This window comes from Salmo salar, chromosome ssa19 (genome assembly GCF_905237065.1).
Source record: "Salmo salar chromosome ssa19, Ssal_v3.1, whole genome shotgun sequence".
Lineage (NCBI taxonomy): Eukaryota > Metazoa > Chordata > Actinopteri > Salmoniformes > Salmonidae > Salmo > Salmo salar.
In genome coordinates this window covers 22,180,928-22,196,539 of record NC_059460.1, presented here as the reverse complement: position 1 = coordinate 22,196,539, position 15,612 = coordinate 22,180,928, and positions in this window count along the sequence as shown.

Genomic DNA, 15,612 nt, shown 5'->3' with positions numbered 1-15,612 from the left:
CATGCTAATGTAAAAAAGCTGGTTTTTGATATAAATATGAACTTGATTGAACAAAACATGCATGCATTGTATAACATAATGTCCTAGGGTTGTCATCTGATGAAGATCATCAAAGGTTAGTGCTGCATTTAGCTGTGGTTTTGTTTTTTGTGACATTATATGCTAGCTTGAAAAATGGGTGTCTGATTATTTCTGGCTGGGTACTCTGCTGACATAATCTAATGTTTTGCTTTCGCTGTAAAGCCTTTTTGAAATCGGACAGTGTGGTTAGATTAACGAGAGTCTTGTCTTTAAAATGCTGTAAAATAGTCATATGTTTGAAAAATGGACGTTTTCGGATTTTAGAGGAATTTGTAATTCGCGCCACGCCCATCATTGGATATTGGAGCAGGTGTTCCGCTAGCGGAACGTCTACATGTAAGAGGTTAATTAAAGCCTTGTGTTTTCTTGAGTATGACACTACACGCTAAGAACAACTCTATTTGAGGAGTTTCTCTTCTACAGATCCTCTCAAGCTCTGTGAGGTTAGATGGGGAGAATCGCTGCACAGATTATTTTCAGGTCTCTCCAGAGATGTTAGATCGGGTTCAAGTCCGGCCTCTAACTGGGCCACTCAAGGACAATTAGAGACTTGTCCAGAAGCCACTCCTGCATTGTATTGGCTGTGTGCTTTGGGTCGTTGTCCTGTTGGAAGGTGAACCTTTTCCCCAGTCTGAGTTCCTGAGTGCTCTGTAGGAAGGATCTAGTTGTACTTTCCCTCAATTCTGACTAGTCTCCCAGTCCCTGCCTCTGAAAACATACCAACAGCGTGATGCTGCCACCACCATGCTTCAAAATAGGGATGGTGCCAGGTTTCCTCCAGATGTGATGCTTGGCTTTCATGGCTAAAGGTTCAATACTGATTTCATCAGACCAGATAATCTTGTTTCTCATGATCTGAGTCCTTTACGTGCCTTTTGGCAAACTCCAAGTGTGCTGTGATGTGCCTTTTACTGAGGAGTGGCTTCCGTCTGGCCACTCTACCATAAAGGCCTGATTGGTGGAGTTCTGCACAAAGGTGGTTGTCCTTCTGGAAGATTCTAACATCTCCACAGAGGAACACTGGAGCTCTGTCAGAGTGACCATCGGGTTTTTGTTCACCTCCCTGACTGCTTGGCCGGGCGGACATCTCTAGGAAGAGTCTTGGTGGTTCCAAACTTCGTACATTTAAGAATGATCTGTGCCTTGACACAATCCTATCTCGGAGCTCCACAGACATTCCTTCGACCTCATGGTTCAACCTCATAACATACATTTTTGCTCTGACTAGGGGACATTATAAAGACAGTTGTGTGCCTTTAGAAATCATGTCAATTCAATTGAATTTACTACAATTGGACACCAATCAAGTTGTAGAAACATCTCAAGGATGATCAATGGAAACAGGATGCACCTGAGCTACATATCGAGTCTCATAGCAAAGGGTCTGAACACGTATGTAATAAGGCATTTCTGTTTTTATTTTGAAAAATTTGCAAAAATGTCTCAAACCTGTTTTTGCTATGTCATTATGGGGTAGTGTGTGTAGATTGATGATTTTTTTAAAATACATGTCAGAATAAGGCTGTAACAAAATATAGAAAAAGGGAAGGGGTCTGAATACTTTCCGAATTTTATAAGCGCCAATGTTCCATTAGCAGGAAAACACCATTCTCAAAAGTGATCGTAAATGTGATTATGCATATGCTTTTATTATAAAGGTGTGATTTTATGGTGAAGATGGTCTTCCCCAAACTTGAAACTCACGCGCTATATACAGTACCAGTCAAAAGTTTGGACACACCTACTCATTCCAGGGTTTTCCTTTATTTTTTACTATTTTCTACATTGTAGAATAATAGTGAAGACATCAAAACTATAAAATAACACATACAGAATCATGTTGTAATCAAAATATATTTGAGATTTGTCAAATAGCCGCCTTGATGACAGCTTTGCACACTCTTGGCATTTTCTCAACCAGCTTCACCTGTAATGCTTTCCCAACAGTCTTGAAGGAGTTCCCACATATGAAGAGCAGTTATTGGCTGCTTCTCCTTCACTCTGCAGCCCGAGTCATCCCAAACCATCTCAATTTGGTTGAGGTCGGGGGATTGTGGAGGCTATGTCATCTGATGGTCCTGTGTGGCTCAGTTGGTAGAGCATGTTGTTTGCAACGCCACGGTTGTAGGTTCGATTCCCACGGGGGACCAGTACGGGGGGGGGAAAAAGTATGAAATGTATGCATTCACTACTGTAAGTTGCTCTGGATAAGAGCGTCTGCTAAATGACTAAACTGTAATGTAAATATAATGCAGCACTCCATCACTGTCATTCTTGGTAAAATAGCCCTTACACAGCCTGGAGGTGTGTTGTGTCATTGTCCTATTGAAAAACAAAAGATAGTCCCACTAAGCCCAAACCAGATGGGATAGCGTATCGCTGTGGTTGCCATGCTGGATTCTAAATAAATTACAGACAGTGTCACCAGCAAAGCACCCACACACCATAACACCTCCTCCTCCATGCTTTACGGTGGGAAATACACATGCGGAGATCATGTAAATTCAAAGATGGCGTAGCAGTCAGATGTGAGTTTCGTCTTGTCTTGTCCCAATTGTTTTCCTCGTTTTAATCTCACTTTCCAACTATGGACTGAATATACTCTCCTGCAACCCACCTCACCCAATGTTGTACGGATCTGCTATTTTTATACTTTAGATCCGGAACCCCGATTAGAAGCTAGCCAGCTAACTAGTTACTAGCTAGTAGTCAGTTAGCCACTGCTAGCCGTCTTCACCGTTAACTTGGACACCAGCCAGCCTCAGCTTGGTCAATACCTGCCAGTCTGCACAGCGCAATATCAACCCAGAGCATATCGGACTGCTTCCTCTCTACCACATCTCCGCATTCCTACTGCAAGCTCTGGACCATTATACCGGATCATCGCAGCTAGCTTGCTGCAATCCGAGTGGCTACTCCTGGCTAACGGCTCTGTCCCGAAGCAAGCACCAGTTCGCCTTAAGCTAGGCCCATCTCCCGTGTAGCCGAAGAGGTCTACCAGCTAATTCTTGGGCTACAATACCACTTTTGCCAATTGGCCTGGATCCTTTATTGCCGACACGGAGCCCCGCAATCCATCCCAACTGGTCTGCCAACATAATCGTCCGAAGTGGTTTCAACATGCTTTTCCGTTGCGACGTCGCCAAAGACCAATCTGCTGGCCACGGCCCACTAGCTTACTGAATCGCCGTGTCTCCAGCTCGCCGAGTGTAGTAGCGATTACCAAATGGCTCCCTGACTCACCTATTGCTGCTCATTGGACCCTATGATCACTCAGCTACACATGCCTCTCCCTAATGTCAATATGCATTGTCTACTGCTGTTTAGGTTAGATATTATTGTTTTATTTCACTGTAGAGCCCCCAGCCCCGCCCAAAATGCTGTAGATCGCTCTTTTGTCGTACCCTCAATACATGCGGAGACCTCACCTGTCTTAACTGGTGCCTCCAGAGACGCAACCGCTCTCATCGTCATTCAATGCCTAGGTTTACCTCCACTGTACTCACATCCTACCATACACTTATCTGTACATTATGCCCTGAATCTATTCTACCACACCCCAAAACCTGTTCCTTTTATTCTCTGTCCCCAAAGCGCTAGATGACCAGTTCTTATAGCCTTTAGCTATACCCTTATAGTACTCCTCCTCTGTTGCTCTGGTGATGTAGAGGTTAACCCAGGCCCTGTAGCCCCCAACACCACACCTATTCCCAAGGTGCTCTCATTTGTTGACTTCTGTAATTTAAAAGCCTTGGTTTCATGCATGTTAACATCAGAAGCCTCCTCCCTAAGTTTGTTTTATTCATTGCTTTAGCACACTCCACCAATCCTGAAGTTCGAGCCATAACGGAATCCTGGCTTAGGAAGGCCACCAAAAATTCAGAAATGTCCATCCCCAACTACAACATTTTCCGACAAGATAGAACTGCCAAAGTGGGTGGAGTTGCAATATACTGCAGATATAGCCTGAAGAGTTCTGTCATACTATCCAGGTCTGTGCCAAAAAAATGTAGCTTCTATTTTTAAAATCCACCTTTCCAGAAACAAGTCTCTCACTGTTGCCGCTTGTTATAGAGCCCCCTCAGCCCACAGCTGTGCCCTTGACACCATATGTGAATTGATTGCTCCCCCATCTATCTTCAGAGTTCGTACTGTTACAGTGGGGGAAAAAAGTATTTGATCCCCTGCTGATTTTGTATGTTTGCCCACTGATAAAGAAAGGATCAGTCTATAATTTTAATGGTAGGTTTATTTGAACAGTGAGAGACAGAATAACAATATCCAGAAAAACGCATGCCAAAAATGTTATAAATTGATTTGCATTTTAATGAGGGAAATAAGTATTTGACCCTCTGTCAATCAGAAAGATTTCTGGCTCCCAGGTGTCTTTTATACAGGTAACGAGCTGAGATTAGGAGCACACTCTTAACCTGTCTGGGATAGGGGGCAGTATTTTCACGGCCGGATAAAAAACGTACCCGATTTTAAACTGGTTACTACTCTTGCCCAGAAACGAGAATATGCATATTATTAGTAGATTTGGATAGAAAACACTCTAAAGTTTCTAAAACTGTTTGAATGGTGTCTGTGGATATAACATAACTCATATGGCAGGCAAAAACCTGAGAAGATTCCAAGCAGGAAGTGGCCTGTCTGACAATTTGTAGTCCTTCTGTTGCATCTCTATCAAAATTACAGTATCTGAGCTATTACGTGACACTTTCTAAGGCTTCCATTGGCTCTCTAAAGCCTTCAGAAAGCAGATTGACGCGTCTCCTGTCTCTGGGAAGAAAACAGCAGCACAGTTTGCAGCACAGTTTGTCATGCATGTATCTGGTGACAGAGAGACTGGAGATGCGCTTTCACGAGACCTCGCCATTATTATTTTTGTCTTTGAATGAATACAACATTGTCCGATTGGAATATTATCGCTATTTTACGAGAGAAAATAGCATAAAAATTGATTTTAAACAGCGTTTGACATGCTTCTAAGTAGGGTAATGGAACATTTAGAATTTTTTTGTCACGAAATGCGCTCGCGCATTACCCTTTGGATAGTGACCTGAACGCACGAACAAAACGGAGGTATTTGGATTTAACTATGGATTATTTGTAACCAAAACAACATTGGTTGTTGAAGTAGAAGTCCTGGGAGTGCATTCTGATGAAGAACAGCAAACGTAATACAAATTTTCGAATAGTAATTCTGAGTTTAGTGAGCCCCGAAGTTGGCGGGTGTCTGAATAGCTTGCCTGTGATGGCTGAGCTATGTACTCAGAATATTGCAAAATGTGCTTTCGCCGAAAAGCTATTTTAAAATCTGACATAGCGATTGCATAAAGGAGTTCTGTATCTATAATTCTTAAAATAATTGTTATGTCTTTTGTCAACGTTTATGATGAGTAATTTAGTAAATTCACTGGAAGTGGTGGGTATGCTAGTTCTGAACATCACATGCTAATGTAAAAGCTGGTTATTGATATAAATATGAACTTGATTGAACAAAACATGCATGTATTGAATAACATAATGTCCTAGGAGTGTCATCTGGTGAAGATCCTCAAAGGTTAGTGCTGCATTTAGCTGTGGTTTGGGTTTTTGTGACATATATGCTTGCTTCGAAAATGGCTGTGTGATTATTTTTGGCAGGGTACTCTCCTGACATAATCTAATGTTTTGTTTTCGCTGTAAAGCCTTTTTGAAATCGGACAATGTGGTTGGATTAACAAGAGTCTTATCTTTGAAATGGTGTAAAATAGTCATATGTTTGAGAAATTGAAGTTATAGCATTTTTAAGGTTTTTGTATTTCGTGCCACGCTCTACCATTGGATATAGGTGAGGCGTTCCACTAGCAGAACATCTAGATGCAAGAGGTTATTAAAGGGAGTGCTCCTAACCGCAGATTGTTACCTGTAAAAAAGACACCTGTCCACAGAAGCAATCAATCAGATTCCAAACTCTCCACCATGGCCAAGACCAAAGAGCTCTCCAAGGATGTCAAGGACAAGACTGTAGACCTACACAAGGCTGGAATGGGCTACAAGACCATCGCCAAGCAGCTTGGTGAGAAGGTGACAACATTTGGTGCGATTATTCGCAAATGTAAGAAACACAAAGGAACTGTCAATATCCCTCGGCCTGGGGCTCCATGCAAGATCTCACCTCGTGGGGTTGCAATGATCATATGAATGGTGAGGAATCAGCCCAAAACTACACAGGAGAATCTTGTCAATGATCTCAAGGCAGCTGGGACCATAGTCACCAAGAAAACAATTTGTAACACACTACGCCGTGAAGGACTGAAATCCTGCAGCGCCCGCAAGGTCCCCCTGCTCAAGAATACATGCCCGTCTGAAGTTTGCCAATGAACATCTGAATGATTCAGAGGACAACTGGTGAAAGTGTTGTGGTCAGATGAGACCAAAATGGAGCTCTTTCGCATCAACTCAACTAGCCGTGTTTGGAGGAGGAGGAATGCTGCCTATGACCCCAAGAACACCATCTCCACCGTCAAACATGGAGGTGGAAACATTATGCTTTGGGGGTGTTTTTCTGCTAAGGGGACAGGACAACTTCACCGCATCAACGGGACAATGGACGGGGCCATGTACTGTCAAATCTTGGGTGAGAACCTCCTTCCCTCAGCCAAGGCATTGAAAATGGGTCGTGGATGGGTATTCCAGCATGGCAATGACCAAAAACACACGGCCAAGGCAACAAAGGAGTGGCTCAAGAAGAAGCTCATTAAGGTCCTGGAGTGGCCTAGCCAGTCTCCAGACCTTAATCCCATAGAAAATCTGTGGAGGGAGCTGAAGGTTCGAGTTGCCAAACATCAGCCTCGAAACCTTAATGACTTGGAGAAGATCTGCAAAGAGGAGTGGGACAAAATCCCTCCTGAGATGTGTGCAAACCTGGTGGCCAACTACAAGAAATGTCTGACCTCTGTGATTGCCAACAAGGGTTTTGCCACCAGGTACTAAGTCATGTTTTGCAGAGGGGTCAAATACTTATTTCCCCCACTGTAGGTGACCTAAACAATCTAAGCTAGATGCCCTAAATCTCACACAAATTATCAAGGAACCTACCAAGTACAACCCTAAATCCATAACCATGGTCACTCTCATAGATATCACCCTGATCAACTTGCCCTCTAAATACACCACTGCTGTCTTAACCCAGGATCTCAGCGATCACTGCCTCATTTTTTGCATCCGTAATGGGTCCGCGGTCAAATGACCACCCCTCAGCACTGTCAAAAGCTCCCTTAAACACTTCAGCGAGCAGGCCTTTCTAATTGACCTGGCCCGGTTATCCTGGAAGGATATCGACCTCATCCTGTCAGTAGAGGATGCCTGGTTGCTCTTTAAAAGTGATTTCCTCACCACCATAAATAAGCATCCCCCTTTCAAGAAATGTTGAACTAAGAACAGATATACAGGAGGGAAAAAAGTATTTGATCCCCTGCCCTCTGACAAAGAAATGATCAGTCTATCATTTTAATGGTAGGTTTATTTGAACAGTGAGAGACAGAATAACAACAACAAAATCCAGAAAAACGCATGTCAAAAATGTTATAAATTGATTTGGATTTTAATGAGGGAAATGAACGTATCCTCTGCAGCAGAGGTAACTCTGGGTCTTCCATTCCTGTGGTGGTCCTCATGAGAGCCATTTTCATCATAGAGCCTGATGTTTTTTTTTGCGACTGCACCTGAAGAAGCTTTCAAAGTTCTTGAAATGTTCCGTATTGACTGACCTTCATGTCTTAAAGTAATGATGGACTGTCGCTTTTCTTTGCTAATTTGAGCTGTTCTTGCCATAATATGGACTTTGCATTTTACTAAACAGGGCTTTCTTCTGCATACCACCCCTACCTTGTCACAACAAAACTGATTGGCTCAAACACATTAAGAAGGAAGGAAGGAAATTCCAAAAAGTAACTTTTAACAAGGCACACCTGTTAATTTAAATGAACTCCAGTTGACTACCTCATGAACTGGTTCAGAGAATGCCAAGTGTGTCAAAGCTATCATCAAGGCAAAGGGTGGCTACTTTGAAGAATCTAAAATATGAAATGTACTTTTATTTGTTTAACACTTTTTTGGCTACTACATGATTCCATATGTGTTATTTCATACTGTTGATGTCTTCACTATTATTCTACGATGTAGAAAAACCCTGGAATGAGTAGGTTTTCCCAACTTTTGACTGGTACAGTATTGTTATGGAATTTATAGACATTGTGGACAGTATGTGGATAGACTTTGTAGTACATCTGAAGAATATAGACAATATATTAGTATATGTACAACAATAGATGAATAAGATGGCTTTGACTAGAATACAGTAATATATATATATATATATATATATATATATATATATATATATCATATATGTATTTGTTTTTTTTTGTTTCCTTTTGTAAAACTGTATATAAACATTATTAAAGTGACCAGTGTTCCATTATTAATAAAGTGACCAGTGTTGCATGTCTATGTACATAGGGCAGCAGCCTCTAATTTGCAGTGTTGAGTAACTGGTAGGTAGCTGGTTAGTGACAGTGATTAAGTTCAGGACAGGTTACTGGGTGGAGGCCGGCTAGTGATTGCTATTTAACAATATGATGTCCTTGAGATAGAAGCTGATTTTCAGTCTTTCGGTCCAAGCTTTCACCTGTACTGACATCACCTTCTGGATGTTAGCGAGGTGAACAAGACGTGGCTCGGTTGGCTGAGGTCCTTGATGAGCTTCTTGGCCTTCCTGTGACACCGGGTGGTGTAGATGTCCTGGAGGACAGTTAGTATGCCCCCGGTGATGTGTTGGGCAGACCACACAACCTTCTGGAGAGCCCTGTGGTTGTGGACGTGCAGTTATCGTACCAGGTGGTGATACAGCCTGACAGGATGCTCTCAAAGGTGGATCTGTAAAAGTTTGTGAGGGGCCAAACCGAATTTCTTCAGCCTCCTGAGGTTGAAGAGGCGCTGTTGCGCCTTCTTCACCATACTGTCTGTGTGCGATGGCGTCATCGGTGGATCTATTGGAGCGGTATGCAAATTGAAGTGGGTCTGGGGTGTCAGGTAAGTTGGAGGTGATATGATCCTAAACTAGCTTCTCAAAGCAGAGGCTAGTTCCTGCACATGTGCGAAGCTTAGAGGGAACATTGGTATCAAATATTGTTGCTGTAATTGCAGGCAGCTCGGTAGCGAGTAAAATGTATTTCATGTTAACCTCTCCAGCGTCTCATCCCGTCAGCGGGATCAAAATCCAGCGAAAAATCATATCGCCAATTAGCATTAAAAAAAAATCATAATTAAAAAAAAATAAAAATTATATATATATATTTTTTTTATAGATACACCTCTCCTGAATCGACCCACGTCGTCCGATTTCAAAAAGGTTTTACAGGAAAAGCAAATCATTAGATTATGTTAGATGAGTCCATCGTAAAAAGCAGCTTCATAGCCATTTTCCGACCAACCACTTGCATCACATATAATCAAAAAACAGCTAAATGCAGCACTAACCTTTTACAAACTTCATCAGATGGCACCCCTAGGACATCATGTTATACAATGCATGCATTCTTTTGTTCAATAAAGGTCATATTTATATATAAAAACAGCATTTTACATCTCTGTCTGAGGTTGACTAAATAATTTCCCCTCAAATGCGTCCCGGTAAACAATGCTACAATTCCCTAAATTACTATCCGATAACGATTTTTTAAATGTATATTGTCAATCTAACATTTATAGATGAATATCTCTTGAGAACACCTGTCATACCAGATTTTAAATTAACTTTACTGGGTAATCACACTTTGCGATAAAAGGAGATGCGATACTCAGAAAATGAGCTAATATACAGAGCTCGGCGCCATCTTGGAAACAATCGCATGTCACATCTCATCTTGTATAATATTGTCAATAATCGCCTACCTTTAGTTGTCTTCATCAGAAAGCATCCCAGGTCCACAACAGATGTATTTTCGGTCAAAAAGTCCATACTTCACGTTCCATTAGCCTGCTGTTGGTAGCGCGTCCTATGGCTCTCTCCAAGCGCAGGGCTGAAGTTCCGGATAAAATGAGATTCTCCCGCCTGTAGGTTCGTTCAAACATGTCAAACGTTGTAAAACATTAATCTTCAGGGCCTGTAACACCAAGAGAGCCAATAAGATTCGAGGGGGATGATTTCATTGCCTTTAAAACCGTTTCCAAAGGTGGGGGTAGACATGGCCGCCGGCGTCATAATGGTGATGGCCCATCCCCTGTGACCAATTTCCAACGCGTCTCATTCACTGAGTTTGGACTGTATAAGGCTCAAACCACTGTGAAAAGACTGGCGACATCTAGTGGAAGCAATAGGAAGTGCTCACTGAACCATGGTTAACGGTGTGATTTATAAGGAAAGATGAGAAGTCGAGTCCACAATTCTGAATTCCACTTCCTGTTTCAATCGGTCTCGGGGTTTTGACTGCCATTTGAGTTCTGTTATCCTCTTGAGGATACCGTAGGATAGGGGGCGCCACAGCGCATTTTGAAAAAAAATCGTTCCCATTTTCAACGGCCTACTAATCAAACTCAGAAGCTAGGGCATGCATGTACTTATTATATATGGATAGAAAACACTCTAAAGTTTCTAAAACTGTTTGAATGGTGTCTGTGAGTATAACAGAACTCAAATGGCAGTCAAAACCCGGAGACCGATTGAAACAGGAAGTGGAATTCTGAATTGTGGACTCGACTTCTCATCTTTCCCTATAAATAACACCGTTAACCATGGTTCAGTGAGCACTTCCTATTGCTTCCACTAGATGTCGCCAGTCTTTTCACAGTGGTTTGAGCCTTATAGAGTCAAAACTCAGTGAATGAGACGAGTATGAAATTGGTCACAGGGGATGGGCCATCATCATTATGACGCCGGCGGCCATGTCTGCCCCCACCTTCGGAAACGGTTTTAAAGGCCATGACATCATCCCCCTCGAATCTTATTGGCTCTCTTGGTGTTACAGGCCCTGAAGATGAATGTTTTACAACGTTTGACATGTTTGAACGAACCTACATGCGGGAGAATAGCATTTTATCCGGAACTTCAGCCCTGTGCTTGGAGAGAGCCATAGGACGCGCTACCAACATCAGGCTAATGGAACGTGAAGTATGGACTTTTTGACCGAAAATACATCTGTTGTGGACCTGGGATGCTTTCTGATGAAGACAACTAAAGGTAGGCGATTATTGACAATATTATACAAGATGAGATGTGACATGCGATTGTTTCCAAGATGGCGCCGAGCTCTGTATATTAGCTCATTTTCTGAGTATCGCATCTCCTTTTATCGCAAAGTGTGATTACCCAGTAAAGTTAATTTAAAATCTGGTATGACGGGTGTTCTCAAGAGATATTCATCTATAAATGTTAGATTGACAATATACATTTAAAAAATCGTTATAGGATAGTAATTTAGGGAAATGTAGCATTGTTTACCGGGACGCTTTTGAGGGGAAATTATGTAGTCAACCTCAGACAGAGATGTAAAATGCTGTTTTTATATATAAATATGACCTTTATTGAACAAAAGAATGCATGCATTGTATAACATGATGTCCTAGGGGTGCCATCTGATGAAGTTTGTAAAAGGTTAGTGCTGCATTTAGCTGTTTTTTGATTATATGTGATGCAAGTGGTTGGTCGGAAAATGGCTATGAAGCTGCTTTTTAAGATGGACTCCTCTAACATAATCTAATGATTTGCTTTTCCTGTAAAACCTTTTTGAAATCGGACGACGTGGGTCGATTCAGGAGAGGTGTATCTATAAAAAAATATATATATATATTATTATTAATTTTTTTAAATTATGATTTTTTTTTAATGCTAATTGGCGATATGATTTTTCGCTGGATTTTGATCCCGGTGACGGGATGAGACGCTGAAGAGGTTTTAAACTCAGACACCATTCAAACAGTTTTAGAAACTTTAGGGTGTTTTCTATCCATATATAATAAGTATATGCATGCCCTAGCTTCTGAGTTTGATTAGTAGGCCGTTGAAAATGGGAACAATTTTTTTTCAAAATGCGCTGTGGCGCCCCCTATCCTAGGGTATCCTCAAGAGTTAATGAGCCAGAAACAACAATACCTTGGACCCACCAGTGGTAAAAAGGTTCTTGGCGCTCAAAGATACGTAAGGTATTGTATTCTGTGGGTGGAAGTACAGTACCATTCGAAATACAGCAATTTTCCACAATGCACCATCATTTACAGTATGCACAGTAAAACATTTTTTTATTTTTATTGTTGATTATACCTAAACTTAACGTATAAATTACAGTTTTCCATTACAGTGCATATTTCCTAGAGTGCCTTGTCTTTTGAATGAATGTCACGGTTGTCGTAGGAAGGAGCGGACCAAAGTGCAGCGTGTGTGTCGTTCCACATTTTATTTTCACTGTGAAACTATGCAATACATACACAATAAACTGAATATTTGTGAATATTCAAAATAGAATGCCCTACAAAAACCATATGGGCAAAATCATTACTTCCGGGTTTGGAGCGAGTAGTCGTGCCGCACCTCGCTCCGCAGGTAATATTACATTTCATTACATTACAACGGTTTGATTTGTTTGATCTGAGCAATTTTTTTTAGTTAGCTACATAGCCGTCTTTGTATCAAAGATAATTGTGTAGTTTAGAGTAATTATCGAGGTTAGCTAGCCAGCTATTTTCGTCCTCCGCGACGCGTTCTTCAAACTCAGTCAACACTGCTATCCAACTTCTACCGACTAGCAGCACTGTAGAAACTAATACATTACAATGGAACGATTTGATTAGTGTAGTGTTAGCTAGCTACATAGCTGTCTTTGCATCTAAGATAATTGTGTAGTTTAGAGTAATCATCGAGGTTAGCTAGCCAGCTATTTTCGTCCGGCGCAACGCGACCCCGTTCCCCAGGCTCCAGACTTAGTCAACACACCTAGTCATCATCAAACCCACTGCTAGCTAGCCAACCGTTACCGACTAGCAGCACTGTAGAAACTAATACATTACAACGGAACGATTTGACTAGTGTGGTGTTAGCTAGCTACATAGTTGTCTTTGTCGTAGTTTAGAGTAATTATCGAGGTTAGCTAGCCAGCTATTTTCGTCCCCCGCGACGCCATTTCCAAACCTAGCCAACTTTTACTGACGAGCAGCTTGTAGAAACTAAATATATTACAAAGGAACGTCTTGATTAGTGTTATGTTAGCTAGCTACATAGTTGCCTTTGTATCATGATAATGGTGTAGTACTGAAACTATCGAGGTTACCTAGCCAGCTACACTTTCAAACAAAGTCAACAACGCAGCCACTGCTAGCTAGCCTACTTCACCAGCCAGCAATACTGTATCATTTTAGTCTTTTTAGTCAATAAGATTTTTGCAACGTAAGCTTAACTTTCTGAACATTCGAGACGTGTAGTCCACTTGTCATTCCAATCTCCTTTGCATTAGCGTAGCCTCTTCTGCAGCTTGTCAACTATGTGTCTGTCTATCCCTGTTCTCTCCCCTCTGCACAGGCCATACAAACGCTTCACACCGCGTGGCCGCTGCCACTCTAACCTGGTGGTCCCAGCGCGCACAACCCACGTGGAGTTCCAGGTCTCCGGCAGCCTCTTGAACTGCCGATCTGCGGCCAACAAGGCAGAGTTCATCTCAGCCTATGCTACCCTCCAGTCCCTCGACTTCTTGGCGCTGACGGAAACATGGATTACCACAGATAACACTGCTACTCCTACTGCTCTCTCCTTATCTGCCCATGTGTTCTCGCACACCCCGAGAGCATCTGGCCAGTGGGGTGGTGGCACTGGAATCCTCATCTCTCCCAAGTGGACATTCTCTCTTTCTCCCCTGACCCATCTGTCTATCGCATCCTTTGAATTCCATGCTGTCACAGTTACCAGCCCTTTCAAGCTTAACATCCTTATCATTTATCGCCCTCCAGGTTCCCTTGGAGAGTTCATCAATGAGCTTGACGCCTTGATAAGTTCCTTTCCTGAGGATGGCTCACCTCTCACAGTTCTGGGTGACTTTAACCTCCCCACGTCTACCTTTGACTCATTCCTCTCTGCCTCCTTTCCTCTCCTCTTTTGACCTCACCCTCTCACCTTCCCCCCCTACTCACAAGGCAGGCAATACGCTTGACCTCATCTTTACTAGATGCTGTTCTTCCACTAATCTCATTGCAACTCCCCTCCAAGTCTCCGACCACTACTTTGTATCCTTTTCCCTCTCGCTCTCCACCAACATTTCTCACTCTGCCCCTACTCGGATGGTATTGCGCCGTCGCAACCTTCGCTCTCTCTCTCCCGCTACTCTCTCCTCTTCCATCCTATCATCTCTTCCCTCTGCTCAAACCTTCTCCAACCTATCTCCTGATTCTGCCTCCTCAACCCTCCTCTCCTCCCTTTCTGCATCCTTTGACTCTCTATGTCCCCTATCCTCCAGGCCGGCTCGATCCTCCCCTCCTGCTCCGTGGCTCGACGACTCATTGCGAGCTCACAGAACAGGGCTCCGGGCAGCCGAGCGGAAATGGAGGAAAACTCGCCTCCCTGCGGACCTGGCATCCTTTCACTCCCTCCTCTCTACATTTTCCTCTTCTGTTTCTGCTGCTAACGCCACTTTCTACCACTCTAAATTCCAAGTGTCTGCCTCTAACCCTAGGAAGCAGGAAGCTCTTTGCCACCTTCTCCTCCCTCCTGAATCCTCCCCCCCCCCCCTCTGCGTATGACTTTGTCAACCATTTTGAAAAGAAGGTTGACGACATCCGATCCTCGTTTGTCAAGTCAAACGACACCGCTGGTCCTGCTCACACTGCCCTACCCTGTGCTTTGACCTCTTTCTCCCCCCTCTCTCCAGATGAAATCTCGCATCTTGTGACGGCCGGTCGCCCAACAACCTGCTCGCTTGACCCTATCCCCGCCTCTCTTCTCCAGACCTATTCCGGAGACCTTCTCCCTCACCTCGCTCATCAACTCATCCTTGACCGCTGGCTACGTCCCTTCCGTCTTCAAGAGAGCGAGAGTTGCACCCCTTCTGAAAAAAACCTACACTCGATCCCTCCGATGTCAACAACTACAGACCAGTATCCCTTCTTTCTTTTCTCTCCAAAACTCTTGAACGTGCCGTCCTTGGCCAGCTCTCTTGCTATCTCTCTCAGAATGACCTTCTTGACCCAAATCAGTCAGGTTTCAAGACTGGTCATTCAACTGAGACTGCTCTTCTCTGTGTCACGGAGGCTCTCCGCACTGCTAAAGCTAACTCTCTCTCCTCTGCTGTCATCCTTCTAGACCTATCTGCTGCCTTTGATACTGTGAACCACCAGATCCTCCTCTCCACCCTCTCCGAGCTGGGCATCTCCAGTGCGGCCCACGCTTGGATTGCGTCCTACCTGACAGGTCGCTCCTACCAGGTGGCGTGGCGAGAATCTGTCTCCGCACCACGTGCTCTCACCACTGGTGTCCCCCAGGGCTCAGTTCTAGGCCCTCTCCTA